General features: G+C 36.7%; 1 pseudogene; it reads left to right on the forward strand.

Annotated features, from left to right (window-relative positions):
- Nucleotides 1–6,742: 6,742 nt before the first annotated feature.
- Nucleotides 6,743–8,174, forward strand: LOC111525902 (annotated as a pseudogene).
- Nucleotides 8,175–10,652: the final 2,478 nt, after the last annotated feature.

The following is a 10,652-nucleotide window of genomic DNA, read 5'->3' on the forward strand; positions in this document are numbered from 1 at the left end:
TTTGCACTTTATTTCTAGGATTTCCAACTTCATAACACATTTATCCTCTACCGACATCTCCAGTGAATACTCCAAACCAGCAGCCAGTCTCTTCTACATGTATGGTTCAGAAAATGTGGAGAAAATTCCACACTCACACACTCTGGTGTTGTTTAAAATTAATAGCACTCTTACTTTTCTCTTATTTGTTGTGGTTCCTGCTATCTCCCATTTCCTTCAGGAACTGTTTTAAACATTCACCTTTCCTTCATTACTTTACCCATACTCCCTTCATGCTTGGCAGACAGTCTCACCTTCTGTCCCACAGAAGAAACACAAGCCATTAGATAAGTTCATCTAATGCCATTCTCTGTATTTCCAACGACTCTTCTATCTTCAGTCTATAATCAAGTTCAAATATTTAAAGTGCTGTTAAAAATTAGGTCCACCCATGAAACTGTTCCTGTGTGCAAGGAATTTATTATTGCCCCTGACCAGAAAAGTTCTGTAAAGAGATACAGGTGGGACCCTGATTTCAGTAGCCAGAGTGAATAGGTAGCCTTTCTCACTCCTCATTTTTCATTTCTTTACATCTAATGTTGAATGAATGATCAACAACTTCTCTTTAACCAACAACTTATTCTTACTTGCATATTGGCTATAATATCCCTAAACTTGGAGGATAAAAGTTATATGAACAAATTTATCTCTCTGCCTTGGAGTAGTTTTCTTAAGTCACAGTGCACCTAGTTCAGGGTTTCTCAACAAAAGAACAATTGGCATTTTGGGCTGCACAATTCTTCATGTGTGGGGCTTTTTAAATATGATGAAACAAAGCCACAGAAAGACTAAAGAACTTTCTCTGGCTTCTGGAAACCTTTAGTCACATTTAGTAAGGGGTGACATGGTGATTTGAACAGATGATTTTTATGTGTACAGTAAATTTATAAGCAGTTGGTTCCACTGTTTCACCTCATTCTCCTATTTTACTGTAGTTTGAATACTTCCACTGAAAAAAATGTCCTTTAAATGTCTGGCCAGAATGAGTCTCTAGAGATGGCTCATGATTGATAGGGCCATGACAGAGATTAGGATCAGAGTGCAGTCTGAGGTTGTATTCCATAGAAGCACAGTCTGTCCTCTGCACCAACTAACTTCACACACCAATTATGTAAGTCATAACAGCTTAGTGACATGGTACATATCTTTTTCAAAATATAAGCAAATTAATATTAGTAAAGTAATTGCTAAAAGAGTCCATTTGGCCTATGTGTCTGTTTTTGTACCACTACCATGTTGTTTTGGTTAATGTAGCCTTGTAATATAGTTTGAAGTTGGGTAGTATGATGCCTCCAGCATCTTTCCTTTTGCTTGGTACTGCTTTTGCTATTTGGGCTCTTTCTTGATTTCAAATGAATTTTAGAATTTTTTTTTTCCAATTCTGTGAAAAACAATATTGGTAGTTTGATAGGAATAGCATTGAACCTGTAGATTGCTTTGAACAGTATGATCATTTTAACAATATAAATTCTTCCAATCCATGAGCGTGGGTTTTTTTCCCCATTTATTTGTATCCTCTATGATTTCTTTCTTCAGTATTTTGTAGTTTTCCTCAAAGAAATCATTCACTTCTTTGGTTACACAGATTCCAATGTACTTTATTCTTTTTGTGGCTATTGTAAACAAGATTGTATTATTGATTTGGCATTCAGCTTCAGTGTTATTGGTATATAGAAATACCACTGATTTGTACATTGATTTTGTATCCTGAAACTTTATTGAAGTTTTTATCAGCTCTACAAGCCTTTTGGCAGAGTCTTTAAGGTTTTCTACATATAGAATCATATCATCAGCAAGGAGATAATTTGACTTCCTCTTTTCCTATTTGGTTGCTTTTTATTTCTTTCTCTTGCCTGATTCCTGTGACTAGGACTTCCAGTACTATGTTCAATAGGAATGGTGAGAGTTGGCATCCTTGGCCTGTTCCAGTTCTTAAGTGTAACACTTCCAGCTTTTGCCCATCCATGTTGGCTGTGGGTTTTTCATAGTTGGCTCTTACTATCTCGAGGTATGTTTCTTCCATGCCTAGTATGTTGAGGATTTTTTTTATGAAGGTATGTTGGATTTTATCAAAACATTTTTCTGCATTTATTGAGATAATTAAATGGTTTTGTTTTTAATTGTTTATGTGGCGAGTCATGTTTATTGATTTGCATATGTTGAACCAACATTGCAAACTGGTAGTGAAGTCTGCATGATAGTGGTGAATTAGCTTTTTGATGTGCTGCTGGAGTCCGTCTGCTAGTATTTTATTGAGAAATTTTGCATCTACATTCATCAGGGATATTTGTCTGTAATTTTCTCTTTTGTTGTTGTGTCTTTACTAGATTTTGGTATCAGAGTGATACTGGCTTCATAGAACAAATTAGGGAGGAATCCTCTTCCCCATTTAAAAAAAATATTTCAGTAGGATTGGTACCAGCTTTTCTTTGTACATCTGGTAGAATTTGGCTATGAATACACCTGTTTCAGGGCCCTTTTTATTTTGTAGGTTTGTTTTTCAATTTCAGAACTCTATATTGATCTCTCCATGGTTTTGATTTCTTCCTGGCTCAATCTTGGGGTGTTGTGACCTTCAAGGAATTTACTCATTTCCTTGAGAGTTTCTAGTTTGTGTGCATAGTGGTGTTCATAATAGTTTCTGAGAATTTTTAATATTTCCATGGAATTGGTTGTTATTTCACTTTTGCCATTTCTGATTGCACTTATTTAGATCTTCTCTCTTTTTTATTGTTAATTTAGCTGGTGTTCCATTGATCTTGTTGACAAGAACAAGCTTTCGGTTATTACTTTGCATGTATTTTTGAGTCTCAATTTCATTCAGTTCTCTAACGAACTTTGTTTATTTATTGTCTTCTAGCTTTGGGACTAGTTCTTGTTTTTCTAGTTCTCTAGGTGTGATGTTAGATTGTTAATTTGAGATCTTTCTAATTTCTTGATGTAGGTATTTAGTGATGTAAGCTTTCCTAACACAGTTGTAGCTATATTCCAGAGATTTTAAAATATTGTGTCTCTGTTTTTATTTATTTTAAATAATTTTCTAAATTTTTGCCTTAATTTTATTGTTTACCCAAAAACAATAAAATTACTCAGAAGAAAGTTCTTTCATTTCTATGTAATTTTGTGGTTTTGAGAGAACTTATTGGTATTGATTTGTATTTTTATTCCACTGTGGCCCAAAAGCATAGTTTGTATGATTTTGAATTTTTTAACTTTATTGAGACTTGCCTTATGTCCAAGCATGTGGTCAATCTTAGCATATCTTCCCTACGCAAATGAGAATAATGTATATTCTGTGGTTGCTGGGTGGAGTGTTCTGTAGATGTCTATTATGTCCAATTGGTCAAGTGTTGAATTTAACTCCAGGATTTCTTTGTTAGTTTTCTACCTCGATGATCTAACTCTGTCAGTGGGATGTGGAAGTCACCCACTCTCATGGTGTGGCTGTCTAAGTCTTTTTGTAGGTCTAGCAGTACTTGTTTTATGAATCTAGGTGCTCCAATTTTAGGTACATATATATTCAGGATAGTTAAGCCATATGGTTGGATCTAACCCTTTATTACTGCATAGAGCCCTTCTTTACCCTTTTTTGACTGCTGTTGCTTTAAAGTCAATTTTATCTGATAGAATAATAGTAACCCCTGCTGTTTTTTGTCTTCTGTTTGGGTGATAGATCTTTCTCCTACCCTTTACCTTGAGTCTATCAGTGTCGTTACGTGTGAGATGGTTCTCTTGAAGACAACAGATGAGTGAGTCTTGTTTTTTATCCAACTTGCCACTCTGTGCCTTTGAAGTAGGGTGTTAAGACCATTCACATTCAAGGTTAATATTAATATGTGAGATTTTGATTCTATCGTAAAGTTGTTAGCTGGTTGCTTTGTAGTTTCTATTGTGTGGTTGCTATATAGGGTCTGTGGACTATGTATTTAAGTGTGTTTTTGTAGTAGCAGTTATTATTCTTTCCATGTTTAGAAATCCATTATGGACATCTTGTAAGGCTAGTTGAGTGGTAATGAATTCCCTTAGCTATTGCTTATCTGAAAAAGATTTTTAGTTCTTGTTAACTTATGAAGCTTGGTTTGGTGGGGTATGAAATTCTTGATTGGAGTTTCTTTTCTTAAAAAATGCTGAATATAAGTCCCCTGTAAGATTTCTGCTGAGAATGCCCCCATAAGTTTATAATGTTTCCTCTGAGAAGTTTACTGTTAGCCTGTTGGGGTTCCCTTTGTATGTGATCTATCCTTTTTTTCTAGCTGCCTTTGTAGATTTTTTTCTTAAGCATTGACCTTGGACATTCTGGTCACTATATACCTTGGTGATGTTCATTTTATATAGGATCTGGCAGGTCTTCTCTGGATTTATTATATCTGTGTGTTTACTTCTCTAGCAAGATAAAGGAAAATTTCTCAAATTATTCCCTTAAATATGTTTTCCAGGTTTTTTACTTTTTCCTTTTCTCTCTCATTAATGCCAATCATTCATAGGTTTTGCCATTTTACATAATCCCATATGTCTTGGAGACTTTGTTTCAAGAATTTTAAGAATTTTTAAATTTCTTTTTTTTAAATTATTTTTGTCTGACTCAGTTAGTTTGAAAGAACAATCTTCAAACTCTGAAATTCTTTCTTCTGTTTGGTCTCGTCTATTGAGAAAGCATTCAATTGTATTTTGAAATGCCCTAAGTGAATTTTATAGTTTTCATTGCTCTGATTGATTTCTTTTTAAGATGTTTGCATCTTCTTTTATTTCCTGGATTGCTTTACAGGTTCCTTTGTAGTGATTTTCAACCTTATTTTGGATCTCATTGAGTTTCCCTATGATCCATACTTTGAATTCCTCATCTGTCATCCTCTTGCCTCCATTTTGGTTAAGAACCATTGCTGGAAAGCTAGAGTCAGCCTTTGATGATGTCAATCCTTTCAGATTTTTAATGGTGGCAGAATTCTTATGCTGGTTCCCTCTCATCTGGAGAGTGTTGTACTAGGTAGGGTCTTTGGGGTTGCTTCTATAGTTCTATGCACTTCCGTCAGCAGGTTTTGTGTTAGGCTGTGTGGTTTGACCTACAACGCAGGATATGGCATTTGCAGGTGAAAGTCAGCTGCCACATAAGCAGGTGGGAGCAGAGCTGACCTTTGTTTACTGTGAGGTGCTCTCTGTTGTTTCAGGTGAAGAACTGGACAGTGGGCTGCCCAGTGTTCTGAGCTTCCTAATTTGTGAGGTTGGTGGGACATACCTGGGCAGAGCTGGAACCATGGCTTTCCCATGAATATCTCAATGACAGGTACAGGCACCAGCCCTGATGGGTGTGGCTCGGAGAAGCTCCTGGTAAAATGTGCTGAGGTCTTTGCGAGCCCTCCACTTCCTTGGTGAATCTTGACATGCTCTCTTAGAGAATTCACCTGAAGAACTACTATTTACTCGCCACTTTCTTTCCTCTCTGTGAGAGCAGCACACTAGCTGCTTTCAGTCAGCCATCTTGAACCTCCATAACCGTTTTGGAAATGCAAATTGTGGTAGCAGCTGCAGTCAAGAGATATTAAAAATAAGTTATGGCCGGGCGCGGTGGCTCACGCCTGTAATCCCAGCATTTCGGGAGGCCTAGGCGGGCAGATCACGAGGTCAGGGAGACCATCCTGGGCAACATGGAGAAACACCGTGTCTACTAGAAATACAAAAATTAGCTGGGTGTGGTGGCACACGGGCCTGTAGTCCCAGCTACTCGGGAGGCTCACAACAGGAGAATCGCTTGAACCCGGGAGGTGGAGATTGCAGTGAGCCGAGAAAGGGCCACTGCACTCTGGGCTGGCGACAGAGCGAGACACCGTCTCAAAAAAAAAGTGATTCATTTATTCATTATTTCTTCTTCAGAATTAAGTTTAAGATTTAAATACAGTATAAGAAATAGCTCTGGAAATAACTGAGAGTTCTACCCTAATTAAAATACATATCATTTAACTGGGTATGATGGCACATGCCAGTGGTCCTAGCTCCTCAGTATGCTGAGGTGGGAGGATGAGCCCAGGAGTTTGAGGCTGTAGTGAACCATGATCACAACTGTAAATCACCACTGCACTCCAGCCTGGGCAATATAGCAAGACTCTGTCTCTAAACAAACAAACAAAACAAAATACATGTCAGTATATGAGTGTTGACCAGTCACTTGGTAATGAGTGCCATATTTCTGCATTTTTCTTTTCCATCTGTGAGTTCTAGAAAGAAGTGGGAAAACCACTATATCCAACAGCCTCTTCGGACTTTATTCTAAACCATGTAAAATCTCACCAGATTTATTTGTGTGTCTCAGTAATTAATCTTAGAAATTACATCCGGAGGTGCAGGTTGAGGTATCCAAAGAGGAAGGAGTGACACCATTTTGGGAGCTTCCAGTCAACAATAAAGGACCAAGAGTGCCCAGCATGTGAGTGGCCTCAGTGATTGAAATGAGTGAGTTCAGCTACACTTGAAGCTGGTTAGAGGGCCTTTTAAAAATTAAAGTTGATTCAGTACAAGAAAGCAAGTTACTGCTGCTTGCCCTTCAGAGACTTATGGGTGCTTACCTGCATTATAATAAAAGAACTCAATTGTTAAACAAGACCTATATTTGTCTCTTCACTTTGGACAGCCTAATAAACTATTATTACAATTTCTCTACTGACTTTCAAACATTTTGAAGTTTGAAGGACCCCTTTGCAATTAACACAGCATGAGCACAACCAGAACAGAGAAGGCTGTATAATGGGTCTGTCCAGTCAAAATGGTCAGCTGAGGGGTCCCGTGAAACCCAGTGGTGGCCCTAGAGAAGAGGCCACACAGACACAGCAACAGATGAACCAGCTGAAAAAACCAACCCAATAATAGCACTCAGCAGCAAGCATAGAGTATGACCACCACCATTAAGCCTGGTGATAACTGGAAAAGACTTTAAAACTCCTTCCAAAGGATCTAAGAATCAAAACATTAGATGTAACCTCCACAAGAGGAAATGAGTTTGAAGATTACTGCTTGAAATGGGAGTTACTGATGAGAATTTTTGAAATCAGATGGAAAAAGCCATCTCCTTTTCAAGAAGAGAGCATTCCCATTGCTTTATCTTGTAGGGATATCTTAGCTAGAGCAAAAAAAATGGAACAGGCAAGAGCAGTGCCTATGACATTCCCTTACTTAAAAAGCTAGACCTGAGGAAGGACACTATACAAACAGTGGTGATTGTTCCCACTGGAGAACCTGCTCTACAGGTCAGTCAAATTTGCATCCAGGTCAGCAAACACATGGGGGGAGCCAAAGTGATGACAACCACAGGAGGAACCAATTTAGATGATGTAATGAGGCTTCATGATACAGTGCACGTGGTAATTGCTGCCCCTGGGAGAATCCTGAATCTTATTAAGAAAGTAGTAGCAAAGGTCAATCATGTCCAGATGATACTATTGGATGAGGCAGGTAAGTTTCTGTCACAGGATTTTGTGCAGATAATGGAAGATATTATTCTCATGCTGCCTGAAGACAGGCAGATTTTACTATATTCTGCTACTTTCCCCCTTAGTATACAGAAGTTCGTGAATTCCCATTTGCAGAAATCCTGAGACTAACCTGATGGAAAAAATAACTCTGAAGGACATAACTCAGTACTACACATGTATAATTGAACACCAAAAAGCACACAGCCTCAACACACTTTTCTCCAGGCTTCAGCTAAACCAGTTGATCATTTTCTTTAACTGCTCTCAGCAAGTTGAATGGCCAGCCAAAATTTCTCAACTGGTTTATTTTTGTTTCTACATTCATACTAAAATGAGGCAGCAACATCAAAACTGTGTATTTTATTATTTCTGAAATGGTTTATTTTTGTTTGCACTGATCTGTTTACCTAAGGTATTGATATACAAGCCATGAATGTGGTAATAAACATTGACTTTTCAAAGCTGGAAGAGACCTATCTCCATCATACTGGAAGATCAGGTCACTTTGGTCATCTTGGCTTAGCCATCAACCTGATCACATATGGTGATCACTTCAACCTGAAAAGTATTGAGGAGCAGTTGGGAACAGAAATTAAACCTATTCCAGGCAATATTGACAAAAGTCTGTAGGCAGCAGAATTCCACAGCAAAGGTGTAGAAAATGAGAAGCCTTAGCAAGCACTCTTTGACAAATTACAGAAGCCTTGTTTGGATCTGTGACATACCACTTTTTAGAAAGGGGTGCTCTTCTCTTTGTGGGTTTTTCATCTTTTATTTCAGAACTATGAAGACTTAAAAGAGTTTGGATTTTTTTTTTTTTTCCTTTTTTAACTGGTGAAGAGAAAAGGGCTGAAAAGAAGGAATATTCTTTTTTTGTTGTTGTTCCATCTGTTTGCACTGTGTGCTGACTGAACATTAGTTGCACTAACTGCTGGTTTTAAAAAAAATGTTTTCTGGGGAAAGGGGACAGGGAAGGAAAAGAAAGAAGGGGAGAAACCCTATAAAGAGAAGAATCTTAATGAACACAAAAGCTTGTCTATGATTTCAAAATTCTCCAACACCTAACTCTCGAGGACATTTCAACTTCTCCCTAATCATCCATTTTTTTTAAGCCTGAAGAGCTTATTACTCATTTGTGTGAAGTGGTATATGCTCTGAGATATTCAGAATATCATCTTTTAGACCCAGACCAAGGAATCAACCATAGTAACTCTTTCCTTTTTGCTTTAAAAAAATTTGTCTTTTCGTTTTGGTTTTAAAGTGAAGTCTCTCTCTTTTCTTTCTACCCAATACTCAAGCCCAGAGCTGGTAGAAGGTCAGGAGTGTGGTAAAGGCAGTGTCTGATGAGGTTATGAGCTTCCAAAGAGTTTCTACATTTTTAGTGTAGACACCCTCCCTTTGTAGGCAAAGTACAGTTCCTCCCATCTCTATTAAAAAGACAATAATTAAACTAACTCATCAGAATGAGATGTTTTGACTCTAACAATTTACACTCAGATATTTTTAAACATGTTGTTTTCCTAGAACATTCAGGATTGTTTTATTTTACATCTTTCGTACTGGACTATATCATAAAAATATTTCAATTTCCTACTCTTCTAGCACCTGGAATTTGGAGCCCTTAGAATTTTCATATAGAAGGAAAACAGTTTAGTAAGTTGTTGGGTTTTGTTGTCGTTAGCATTGGTTCTCAAATTTTAGCAGACATTTGAATTGCCTAAAGATCTTGTTAAAACACAAGGACCTAAGTCTAAGCCTCAAACTCAGGAATTCTGATTCTGTAGGTCTGGAGAGGCACTCATGAATTTGAGTGCGTAATAAGCTCCCAGGTACTGCTGCTGCTAGTCTGAGAGCCAAACTTGGAGAATCAATGCACTCGCTAAATCACATATTTCCATAAAAGAAACAGGAACATTTAACCCTTTAAAAAATTATTGCATCTCTAATGCCAGACTTCCTGGAAAACTAGAAGTCAGTTCTTAACATTTTTTCTTATGCTAGTAATTTGAGCCTTTGTGTCAAAATTAGATTTAGAACAGCTATTTTGGTCATAAATTATGATCTCTAACAATCAGAAATATGTACTGAAATATTCAAAAACAAATCTAGCAACAATATCTGCAAATCTCATATAATAGCTAAATCCATTAAAATGTATATTAAAATTTTTGCAACAACTTTGTAACTACTTAGAAATAAAAGTAAGTCCTGTTTTATATTTTGGAGTCATCTCACCATCTTGTATATACATTTTAGTATTTTTAGAAATAACATAATTAGTTACAGAAATTCCTCTGAAGCTATGTGGATATACATTATTTTTTAAAGGCTACATAGCATTCTGCTCAGATAACAATTTACAATTTGCAGAAACATTTTATTTATTTATTTATTTAACAAATATTTATTGATTGCCTATTGTATACCAGTCACTTTTCCAGTTTTTCTTTGTTATAAGCAGCATTAGTCAATGTTTTCTGTAATCATTATCACATTCACCAAAACAGGTTAAATAGCTCTATTAATATTTTTTCTGAGTTATGAATAACATAACAACAAAGCGATAGCATAATCATCTTTATAAACATTGCATTTCCTGCAGTTGATTTTTTCCTTAAAATAAAATTAAAGAATATAAGATTATTTAGTTTAAGTTTATTTCTAAAACCTTATGCATTTAAATATTGATAAATTCCTTTCTAAAATTATTGTAAAATATTATATTGCTTCCAGTATTATCATTTGTTATTTTTTATTTTTTTTTAATTTTTTTATTTTTTTATTTTTATTATACTTTAAGTTCTAGGGTACATGTGCATAACGTGCAGGTTTGTTACATATGTATATATGTGCCATGTTGGTGTGCTGCACCCATCAACTCATCAGCACCCATCAATTCATCATTTATATCAGGTATAACTCCCCAATGCAATCCCTCCCCCCTCCCCCCTCCCCATGATAGGCCCCATTGTGTGATGTTCCCCTTCCCGAGTCCAAGTGAGCTCATTGTTCAGTTCCCACCTATGAGTGAGAACATGCGGTGTTTGGTTTTCTCTTCTTGTGATAGTTTGCTAAGAATGATGGTTCCCAGCTGCATCCATGTCCCTACAAAGGACGCAAACTCATCCTTTTTTATGGCTGCATAGTACTCCA

This window comes from Piliocolobus tephrosceles, chromosome 5, assembly GCF_002776525.5.
Source record: "Piliocolobus tephrosceles isolate RC106 chromosome 5, ASM277652v3, whole genome shotgun sequence".
NCBI classification, from domain to species: domain Eukaryota; kingdom Metazoa; phylum Chordata; class Mammalia; order Primates; family Cercopithecidae; genus Piliocolobus; species Piliocolobus tephrosceles.